Below are 12,380 nucleotides of genomic sequence, written 5' to 3'. Positions count from 1 at the left end.
TTGTGAGATGTCCTTCTGTGTGATTAGATTTGCTCCTCCCGGGTTCATATGGATCAGGTGCACGTTTGTAGATTGCGTGCCCTTTTCCAAAATCTTTGTTCTTTCTTTGAGTTCTTGAACCACCTTTCCAATGGAAACCTCATCTTCTTGATGTTTGAGCCTGTAAGGCTTGATCTGTAGGTTTCTTAGTGGACCTTTCCAAAATTCTTTGTTCATGAGCTTCCAGTGAGCCTTGGAGTTGATCAATCTTCAAGTCTTCCATCTTCTTGGATTCTTCTATGGCAACCACGATATGATCAAACCGAGGTGTCAAGGTGCAAAGAATTTTTTTCAACAATGGTTTGATCACTCATTGTTTCTCCAAGTGCCTTCATTGCATTTGTCAAGCTAACCACACGGTTGAAGAATTCTCCAATCTTCTCTGAGTTCTCCATCTGCATCAACTCATATGATGCCTCATTGTCTGCAACTTTACTTTCTTCATTTGCTCTGCTCCCTCATTACATCTTTCCAAAATCTTCCAGGCTTCATGAGAATTTGCAGCACCTGCAATCTTCTCAAAGTATGCATTGTATACACATTGTTGTATCAAGAACAATGCTTTGCAATTTATCTTCTTGTTCAATTTGAACTCTGCCTTTTCTTCTTCAGTGGAATCATTGCTTATCATTTCAAATCCACTCTCTACTATCTCCATTACTTCTTGATATCCAAAGATGACTCTCATTTCGGTGCTTCAACGACTCCAAGTTTTGTCATTGAGTATGGGAAGATGAGCAGGGAAGGAGGTTGAGTTTTGTCCAAGATTCATCATCTTCGTATTCTCCCTAGATCGAATCTAGCTCCTGATACCAAATTGTTAGAACAGAGACAAGTGAAAGAATAGAGGAAAGTGAGATAGTTAGAAGGAGATTGAGTAATTTTCATATATCAAAGCAATGATAAGAACCTTCTAATTATAGCAACCATCCAACTAACTAACTAATAACATATTGCTATTTATAGTAAGTAAACTAACTAAGCTTTTGAATTACAATTCTATCACATGTTATGTTATGGTGTTAGTCTACAATTGAGAACCATAACCTCATATTTATAAGAAGTGCATAATCTCCCATGAAGGGTGATGCTACTTTATTTTCTTATTTCAATTTTGTCCATCATAAAATAGAAATAAGACTTTTGGTATTTACACATTAATTTTCATGACAATTATGTCTATAGCCATAAACTTTACTTCAATTAGACCACTTTAATTTGACTGCTTAAAATAATGACACTAAATATATTTAAATATTATATGTGTGAAACAAAATTTCTTACAATAACATGTTGATAAAATTTGTTTAAAAGCAAAAAATACATTAATATTTTCTGTCCTATATATATATATATAATTTAACTACTTTTATAGTTTCCAATATCATTTTTAATGGAAACAATTTCTCGTATTGTACATATTCAATAGTAATTATTTATATATTTTTATTAAATCAAAACAATTAAATGTCTTCTATTCAATTATGTTAAATTAATTCAAATTGTTTTTAAAAGAGATTAAAGAAAGCATGTCAGAGATTCAAAATATATATGTTTAGGAAGAAATAATTCAATAATTTTAAGGCCTGAATTTACTTGGATACTTATAGAATAACTTATTTCTTATACATTATTTTATAATTATTTTTATATATCATGTTAATTAACTATATAATATTAAAGTTATTACTTTACTTTTGATACATAAAAGAAAATGTATACTTAATGTTATTGATCGTGCAAATAAGTAGTTTATGTAAGAAAGTTTTACTTAAAAGAAAAAAGTAGTTTATGGACATTATTACATATATTAATATATTCAAATAAATATGTTTCTTAGTGGGAAAGTTTTACTATATAGCAAAAAATATATCTTAAAGTTACTAACAACTATTTCCTAATTAAATTAAGTTCATAAAATACCACTACAACAACAATTGCATTTATCAGAGAAAAATGCCTAGAAAAGTGTTGGGGGTAAAGATTCAGTTCAATTTTTTATGCGATTCAATTGCTTAGTCACATACATATATGTTTTGGTTCATCTCAATCATCTATAAATTATAATGTAGGAATCGAACCGAATCGGTCATGAATTGTTTAGTTAAGTTCAATTTCGCAATTTTCTTGTTTTTTAAATCCCGCATAACTGAAGATCTAAAATGTATTCCATAAGATATTGTTTGTCCATAAAATGAAAGCATTATTATTATTGACAAAAATATAAGTCATAAGTAGATAAATAAACAAAATGAAACTCAAAACCAATAGTTTGCAACATATAACAATTATGTAATTTATAAAACATAAAAAAATGATCACATATATACTAGTATACCCCAGAATTAATAACATATATAAGAGTACACTATACCAAAATTCGTATTTTGTACTTCTGTGGAAGTTATTGAAACCTCCACAAATAAATTAAACAAGATGGGCCGGACAAGTAATTAAAAATATAGTGGAGGTCTTTATTTAATCTGTCAATTTGAAAAACTACCAATCTATTAATATTCATTTCCCATAACAAAACCTAAATGTATTTATTTGCATCAGCAAAGAAACCTAAAACTACACTGTCTACACACTGTGTGAAGTTGTGAATGATTGGTTCCTCTCTCTCCAGGTTCTCTCTCTTCTTTTCCATTCGTAAGTTTCCAATTTCTCTACATTGTGTGAAGTTGTGATTTGTCTTTTTTGAAGAATTGTGGCTTCGTTTTTGTCGTTATTTTACTACAAAATAATTGTTTTGGCTGTTTAACGATTCCCCTTTCCACTAAACTGCATATTTTTCTCTTGTTTTTCTTCAATACCTTCACTCTTTCAATCAATCATAGATCTCTATGTTCCACGTTTTTGTTTGCTCTTTTCTGATATGTGACACGTTTTTTTTAAATTTTATTGATCGATGTAATATTGGAGAAACGATAGTTTTTTATTTTATTTTTTGGTTATGTTAGTGCTGACATTGTAGTCATTGAATTCCTTGAGCGTGTAAATTGATGCGTTTGTAGTGAGTTTATTGAGCTCATGTTTGTGATGTTACAATTTCTACTTTCATATTCTGCTTATGAATTTGTTGTACAAACTTGTCTTCTTTGTAGTAATAGGGTCAGTTTGTTTTAAGTTTTTTTACCACAAAAATGTGATTATTTTCATAAAAAAAATAAGTATAGGCTAGTACTTGCACATTCGTTTTGTTAGGTTTGTTACAAAAAATAATAATAATAATAGAAATGATGAAAAAAATGCTGAAAATAAACTTTTTTTTAGAAGCTATATTTTCTGCTTTTATAAAAACACTTTTGTCAAATTAGTTTTTTAAATCACTTCTTTTTTAAGCCTAAAAAATGGGCGCTTGCTATGTGTTGTGTCATATTGCATTCATTACAGCTCAATTTTATTAGCATCTAGTGGTAGTAAGTGACATTTGTTGGAGCAAAAACTGCTTTGTGTGTTATGGTGCTTGTCTCAAATACTCAATATCTATATTTGATCGTAGCGCAACTAATAATTTGATCAGCATTCCTGTCCTAGGGTCACCCCCATATTTCACCATTTGCATCACCAAATCCAATGTCTGGGAAGTGCATCTGATGATGTACATTGAATGATCAAACCAATAACAATGGTGTGTGTAATCTCTAAACCACAAACACATCCTACCGTAACCATGTCCTTCAGGACTTTAAGTCTTTAACTACATCTATCAAGTGATCAACAACACAAAGAGATGATAGTTTACAATTAGAAGACCCAGATTCAAGATATATCCAATTTAGAGCTTTGTATATGTTGAGAATGTTATAATTAGTGGTTCCTAGCTTGGAAGATTACATTGTGTAGTGAGAGTAGTAGTGAGGCTGTGTTAATAAAGAACTTTTATTGAAAAATTCAAAATAACTTTATTAAGACGTGTATTGCAAGCTCTGCATTTTGCTTTTACTCTTTGACTAAATAGAAAGAAAAAAAGAGTATGAAATATTAATAATACTATGTTGCATGTAGATGCGTTACCTATAATCTAAGCTCTTCACCTGTTTGTTTATTTTGTGATTTGTATCAGATTAATGTTTTCCAACTACATATGAAGTTGCCTAAGCTCCTTCTCTATTTCTTTACACATGTATGTGCAAGTACTATTATTATATTCAGTATTTTGTTTGATTCATTAATAATAAATTTTTACTAGTGATATACATAGGGAGCTATTTAGTATGAAAAATGAGAACAATAAACTTTTGACCATTAGATCTTATTTGAATAGATAAATGCACGTAAACATTGAGTTATTGGATGGCCAAGATTCATTATCTCATATGATTAAATTCCTAAGTGTTCTCACTGTCCAATTGCTGAAAATTTTGATATGGTTATCATTTTTGGATTCACTTTCAGATAAACAGCACCGTGAATAGGTCAGTAGCAATTCAACCATTATTTTTTATGGTCCTTTTATTTGTTATATGCATAGAAAACATGTATACAGTTATACACACACATTATGTGTGTATTATTTGCCTTAGTTGACAGCAATTAAAGTGTTAAATAATTATTTTTTATCTTGCAGATTCTAAGTGTACGGTATAACTTAATTGAAAGTGGACAAAACCATGACACTCACCAAGGTTTGAGAAATACAAAATGGTGGTGATTAAAGTTTGGACTTCACTTTACCAAATATTTTCTTCATCAAGCAATTACATGCAACCACAAAATAATCAAGCCAGTCATGAGGGACATAACTGAAATTAGATAAAAGAAGAGAATTTGTGAAATAAACTCATGAAAACAGAGGCAAGATAATGATGCAGAACAAATAACCAACATGCAAGACTTTTGCTACATTTTTGGAAGAAAAATGAGAGAGTAGTGTGTAGTGCGTACGTTCGAAATACACAAGAGAAATAGAGGAAGAAGGGGCTTGCACTTATGTGTTGAGAAAATGCAACTAAAATCAAGCATTGAGGTCCTTAAGTAGTGGAGGGAAAGGATGGATTGCAACAATTTTGTGGTACCGTCTATGATAAGAGTCTCCAACTACTAAAGAGTTTCACTATTGCATGAACATGAAAAAGTGAACTCATTTATATGTGAAATATCACACCGTGAACCAAAACCTTAAAGTCACTTTTACATAATGTGAGACTTCCTCACTACACTAACTTATACTTGAATACCAACATCTATCCCTCACGTGTTATTTACTCTCTTTCATGTATTTGGTAAACTAGAGTTCAACTCTTTATCTATTTGAACCACCATTGGCTTGTCTTCTTTTTAATGGAAGACGACAGATAACCTTTCGTCAGGAAGACTTTTGACGTAAGGATCATCACATGGATCTATCAATCGCCCGTCGCTTCAATTAGGGTAGACTTTTGACGTAAGAATCATCACATTGATCTATCAACCACTTGTCGCTTCAATTAAGGGTGTTTGTAGTCCATTTGGATCAGTTTTAGGCAAAAAAATGATCTGATCCAAATACATAATTAACATGCGGGCTGGTCCGTCTGGTATATTTATATTAAGATGTCTGATCCAAATATTATATGCGGTTTCGGCTCGGTTCGAATCAGTTTTTTTATAAAATATTGAAATTGCACTTCCATTCAAAACTTATAAAAATAAATAAATATGAAGCATAAAACAACAATAAAAATAGTGTTCAACAACATTAGAACAACATTAAAATGTATGCAACAATAATATAAGTAAACAACATCATAAAATAGTAATAAACAGTAAGACAATAATAATAAAAGAAAAAACGACAACAACAACAACAAGACATCAATAATAACATGATAGCAAAATAACAAGATAACAACAACAACAACAACAATATGAACACTTGCAACCTAATTTTAACAGTTAAAGTGTTCCACCGATGATTAATAACAATAATACTTTCACAACAATAAAATTGATAATAAAGCGCCTAATCAGAATCAACACTTGAATCCTTTTCATTTAGTTATGGATTGGTTTAAGTTCTAAAAAAGTGTATCAAATATAATCAATATGATTTAAAACATAGCAACATATATATATATATATATATATATATATGTATACATACACATGTGTTGTAGAATATAACAAACAAAATATAGGTACAATTTTAGAGTTGGGAGTTAAGATTAAGTTTGGAAGACAATTAAAAATATTACACACTTAAAATTTACATACTATTTCGGTCGGTCTGGATCCAAGAGGTGAAACCAAAATCTGGACCAATCAGTCTAACACGATCCAAGCACATTCTGTTTTTGTGATTTCAGTCTATTTTGGATTAGTTTTCGGTTTTATTTTTGGACTGGTCTGAATTTGAATACCCCTGACTTCAATACCAGATTGAACCCTTAACCACCAACTATTAGACTGGTTGGTCTCTTTTGTAACCAGGAAGCCTTGAGCAACCAAAGAGTATACAACCACTATGGAGCCCCATTTTTACCAAATCATAGGAAAGTGAAGATCCGCTTATAATTTTTAAGACAATAGATCTATGTGTTCATTCACTTATATATTATTTAACTCATTCACTTCTATGTAATGTGGAACTTCTTCACTACATTAAGTCACACATAAGGGGAACATTTGGGTATCTTAAGTGAGTTAGTGTAGTGAATAAGTCTCAAATTGAGTATAAGTGGATGAGTTAAAAAAACATATAAATGGATGAATCATAGATAGAGATGACAATGAAAATCGAACTCGTAGGTACCTGCTCGAACCGAATCCGAAATTAATGGGGAAAATCCAATATGATTGGGTTCGGGTTCATATTTTACCCGGGTTTAATTTTAAGGTTTGGTAGAGCAAAAACCCTAACCCGAACACGCCTCGAAGTAATGTAATTCAATTTTAAATTGAAATTTCTATCATGTGTCCATTGTTTTTAATTTCTAATTTTACTTTACACACTATTGGATCTTCAAATATAAAAGAAATGAAATAATACAATAGAAAATAGAAATGCTAGAGAAAAATGAAACGAAATGATATCATACTTTTCTTACTACATACATAATTTTTGGGTTTTCTTTTGTTCGGGTTACCCGAAACTCGACGAGTTTGGGGATGATATCTTTATTTTCAACCCTATTAAATTCGGGTTCGGATTCAAGTTTTGAATTTCAGATTTTGGTTTGGATATGTGCAAACCCGACCCGCCCCGCCCCGTTGTCATTCATAACCATAGACCTAATGCCTTAACGTTTTAGTTGAAAGTGTGATATCTCACTTATAAGTGACTTTTCACTCTTCTCATGGGCATTAAAAATGGAAACTTCGTGGTTGAAAACTATGTAGTAGTGATTAAGTCCAACACATGTTAATAGGGCAAGTGTCAAACTAACTCACTGACATCAAATCTTTTGGTGGGTGTGTAATTGGGGGTTGTAAGTGTGCAAATCAAGTGTCCGTGATTAAATACATCTCCAAAAAGTCATTTTAACATCATTTTAGCTAAGCAAGAAATGGGATAGTTAATCACAGGGGGTGTTTTGGGACCGGATTACGTAAAAGTCACCAAATCCAAAAATAAATAAAATGAGGTATGATTTGGTTTGATTAGTTTACAAGACATCCAATCCAAAAATTAAATTTTAGTTCAGTCGGATTTGGTTCAAATTTTTAATAGAAAAATAACAAGTGTAGTATATTATTAAAGAGTCAAATTCATATAAAAACCCAAAAAAATATGCCTATTTTAAATTAACAAGTGCAGTACATTGTCAAGTGGCATATACATTCAAACATTAATTCAACATTAATAATATCCACTAACAATAAAAATTAAAAAGAAGGCAAAAATTAAAGCACCAACAAAGTAGACAACACCACAACCAAGATCATCAACATGATTTTAAAATTTTGAATATGTTAACTGATAAAGTATAAAACTTTTAACACACAAAAAGTATTAAGATATATATATTTTATATTATCAATTGCAAGACTAATCATACTCAACAGCATAATCATCTTCATCTAATGTGTATATGCAATAACTGTTGTTTTGGCTAAGACCGAAGTGGCCCTAAAATTGGAACAAAAAAATCAAAGCAAATGTCTAATTTTTTTAATAAAAAAACAATCCAATGATATACAAGCAAATTAGGTTATTTGCCAATTGGTGGAAATCACCATCCCTAATTACAACAAACTTGCTCAGTTAGAATATTAACCCTTTGTTTTGGAGGGTAGATTTAAGAGAGAAAATAGGAAGACAGAAGTTAAAGATAAATAAGAAGATTGTACTATTTAGTTGAGAATAAAGTAAGAAATGTGTGGGTGAAAAAGTATGGGGTCTATAAAAATTATCTCTCTCCACTTATGAGAAGAATGAGAAGGAAAGGAGTAATCTAATATAAAATATCAATAATATCCTCTAAAAATTGGTCTTTTAATTTCACCTATTCTTTTATATTTATTTCACAATAATCATTGGTTAGTAATTAAAAATTAAAAATAATAAATTTGACAATAATTAAATATATTAATTTTTCACAAACCAATAAAAATTAATATTTTTATCTTATATTTGCCTGAATGATAATTTTACATTTAAAAAATGATATTGTTTATCTATTCTTCTTTTATATCTCTTTTCTTTTTATTTCATCTTTCTCTTGTACCAAATAATAATAATATTCACCAAATTTCTTATATCTTTCTTCTTCATACTATCTTCCCCACCTCTTTTCTCTATCAATTTTTTTTTCATAAACCAAAGAGGGCCTAAATGTTCATTTAACACAATGTTTTACTCATTTGACAGGTAATTAAAGTTTTCAATAGAGTATATCATCAAAAACATCTTTTGCAACAGAATATCCATCCGAAATAACAATGCTATTTTCTGAAGAAATTTGGGTCAAAATTAGAAAAATGAATCTTTCAATGGAAATGTCTATTACACACATGGATCATTTTATTAATTTTTTGGCATAATTTTCTATTGGAAGGTACATAGTACATTTAAAAAATAAAACTCTATTCGAAACCAAAATTCTATTTAAAGACATTTCAAATGGAAAACCTATGAACAAAAAATCTACTTGTACAAGCGGTTCTGATTTAAATCATGAAACTAATGGGTTCGAACCAAACCAAATGATAAAATGTGGTTCAATTTCACAGTTTGGTTTGGTGTTTGATTTTTTAAAGAAATGTTTAACTTCGGTTTCACGGTTTGGTTTGATTTTTTAAGGAAATGTTCAAGTTCGGTTTCACGGTTTGATTTTTTAAGGAAATGTTTAAGTTCGGTTCAAGATTTTGAAAATTTATGAACCGTTTGTAATGAACCACATATTGAAAAAACAAATACTAGGTACTAATGTAGTGCTTCTATTGCTTGAATTCTTCAATCAAATTTCTGTTTAAATTATCAATTTTATGTGAATTGTACTATTATGTATACTACTAAATCCTTATATATATTACTAATTATTAAATTGTTATAAGGTGGTTTGATTGTTCGAGTCTCACCAACAAAAAAAGGAGTTATAAGGTTATGGTGAATGATGTTGAGCGTTCGAGTTTCACTCACAACAAAAATACTAACATACTAACCATTGTCCATCAAAAAATTTATTAAACTGATATATATATATGTGTGTTATTTTCTTAGTGTCTTTATGATATGATATATATCTTCTACGTTTTGTGGTACTGAGTTTGAATATAACATATACCATAAATTGTTATATATGTTATTGTTATACATGTTACTAATTGTTATATATGTTACTAATTATGAATTATACAGCTAACCCCCACCCTCTTTAGACCTACACACTTTCTTCCAACTCACACATTGTATACCTTTACTCTCTTCCTCCCTTCCCCAAAAGAAACATCTTTGAATTTTGTCAAGTTCATTTATCACAAAAATATGTGCTTTAAAGAAAGAAAAGAAATAGATAGGTAAAGAGCATATTACCGACTTAGGAGAGTTACCCATCCATCAAGGGAAATAAGTTTGTGATGTCAAGAGAGAGTTTCTTCTTGAAAGAAGTAATAATAGAAGACTAAGTGGAGAGCCTTTTCGGGTTAGCACCAACAAGGATGCCTAGAAACTTGAATGGAATAGCTCCGGTTTCACAACAAAAATTTTCAATCGCCATCTGGATAAAGTCTCGCTTAGACTTCACAGCAATAAAATTGCTTTTATGGAAGTTGATTTTCAACCGAGACATCAACTCAAAGCATTTTAAAATGCTTTTAAGATCCATGACATTATCAGAAGAGTTCTTCCCGATAAGCAAAGTATCATCTACATATTAAAGATGTCAGATAAGTAAAGTATCTCCTTAGAATTATTGATACATATTGTAATGAATCAAAATGAGTTATTTACAATTTACTATGTTTAGCTTCCCTTTGTACCATGCATCACTCATCATCTTCTGAATGCTAATGAGATAAGTTTTGACATTACATATTATGTTGTTAAGTATGACAATAATCATTTCTTACAACCTAATAGAGAAACTGAAATCTAACTTTCATTGGACCATACATCAAGTTTCCTTACCCTTTATTAGTCCTTTAGACATTTTCATAACATAGTAATTCTACAAATAACAAATATTTGAATAATAAGATAAGTTCAAATGTTATAATGTTTATTAGTAATGACATTTTAATATAAAAATTCTTCATTCCGACATTATTTAGAATATTATCAGTTTTTATATAAAATGCAAATTTTTATTTGATCTCCAGTTGTGTATCATATCTTTATTCATCTCCTATAAGTCCTAAAATAATGATAACACAATGTTTGTTCATGCACTGTTGATTCATTTAAATCATCTCTTAGTGCTATCCTTATGTCATTAGCGACAACTAATTTAAGTGTTGGTTATAAAGCATAATGATCATAATGAGATTGAATGAGTTTATGTTTACTTATGATGTCATTTATTTTACGAGCAAATATATCTGCTAATGACAATGATCATAACGAATAAATGATACAATTTTGTTTAATCTAACACAAAATTTGAAAAAGGGCAAATCTAACGTATTACAGTTATTTCCATTATTTTAGTTAGCACTAATAATTCTATAGCATAATTGTCTCTGCAGTATATAGTTATACTGATACAGTGGACAGAGAGAACAGGGTTCTTTAGGCCTGGCAATTGTCATTTCATTTTCTCATCGTGCTTTTTCCTATCTCTGAAATTTCTAGCTTTATAATAATTTATGGTCATATATAACTACATGTGCGACAAACACTAGCATAAAAAAATACCTTGAGGATTGAAAGATGCTATTCCCATGGCATGAAAGCTTCAGAATCAAGGCAACTTTAATCTAAATACAAAATGCATTTTTATTTCTCACCAACCAAGGAGAAAGTTTTTGGAATCAAAACTCACTGCGTTCTGATACTAAGCTACTATCATTTCAAAATAATAATAATCACCATCTTATTATAGCTCCAAATTCTCCAAATCATTCTGCTACTGCATATGTCTAATAATCAAAAGCAAAAACTTCTGACAATTCAACAGTGTCCTTCCCAACATAAACAGTTTTCAAAATCCTTTTTTATTTATTTATTTATTGTAAGGATGTTGTAATGTGCCCCATTTATTGACATTTGATATATGGAAAAAAGAGAAGAAAAAAAATGTAATCAAGTGTGTTTAGAATTTAGCTATCAAATTTGGTATATGTAGTGTTTTGAATTCTGGTTTTGTTTATCACAATAAATGTGGTGGGTAATGGGATGACATGACTATAATTGTGATTATGGAGATTCGAAATATTAGGACCATAATTGTGGTTAGGAACAATTTAAATCCTAGAAATATATGGTAAATGTAATATTATCATATTTTATCATTTTGATCAATACTTTTTTCACATTGTAAATTACCATGAATTCAACTAGGTATATAATTGGTTAGAGATTTATAGGGTTATTGAGAATTCCGTAAGAAAATATGTACATTAAAAAAAAAGTATTAGTTGCTTAGCCAATGTAGTGGTCCAGTGATGTTAGACTCGTTAAATCTTTAGGATGATTAAAATGTTCAAGATTTGATGTCTATGACCAACATTTATTAAAAGGGGACAATCACAAACTCAAAAAACATTATTTCCTTACCTAAAAAAGTAAAAATTACCTTTGGTAGTATAACAAAACTATATTATAAACAGAATTTAATATGTATTTACTATCGTTACGATATAAAAACACTTGCCGGTTATACATTTTTTCTCTTTACAAATAGTAGATTTCTTCATATTGCCAAGAATATATATATTATACATACAACACAAAAGAAACGAAGCCTCTGTTCACCATT

Source organism: Lupinus angustifolius, chromosome LG13, assembly GCF_001865875.1.
Source record: "Lupinus angustifolius cultivar Tanjil chromosome LG13, LupAngTanjil_v1.0, whole genome shotgun sequence".
In the NCBI taxonomy this organism is placed as follows: domain Eukaryota; kingdom Viridiplantae; phylum Streptophyta; class Magnoliopsida; order Fabales; family Fabaceae; genus Lupinus; species Lupinus angustifolius.
This window is presented reverse-complemented; position numbering follows the sequence as displayed.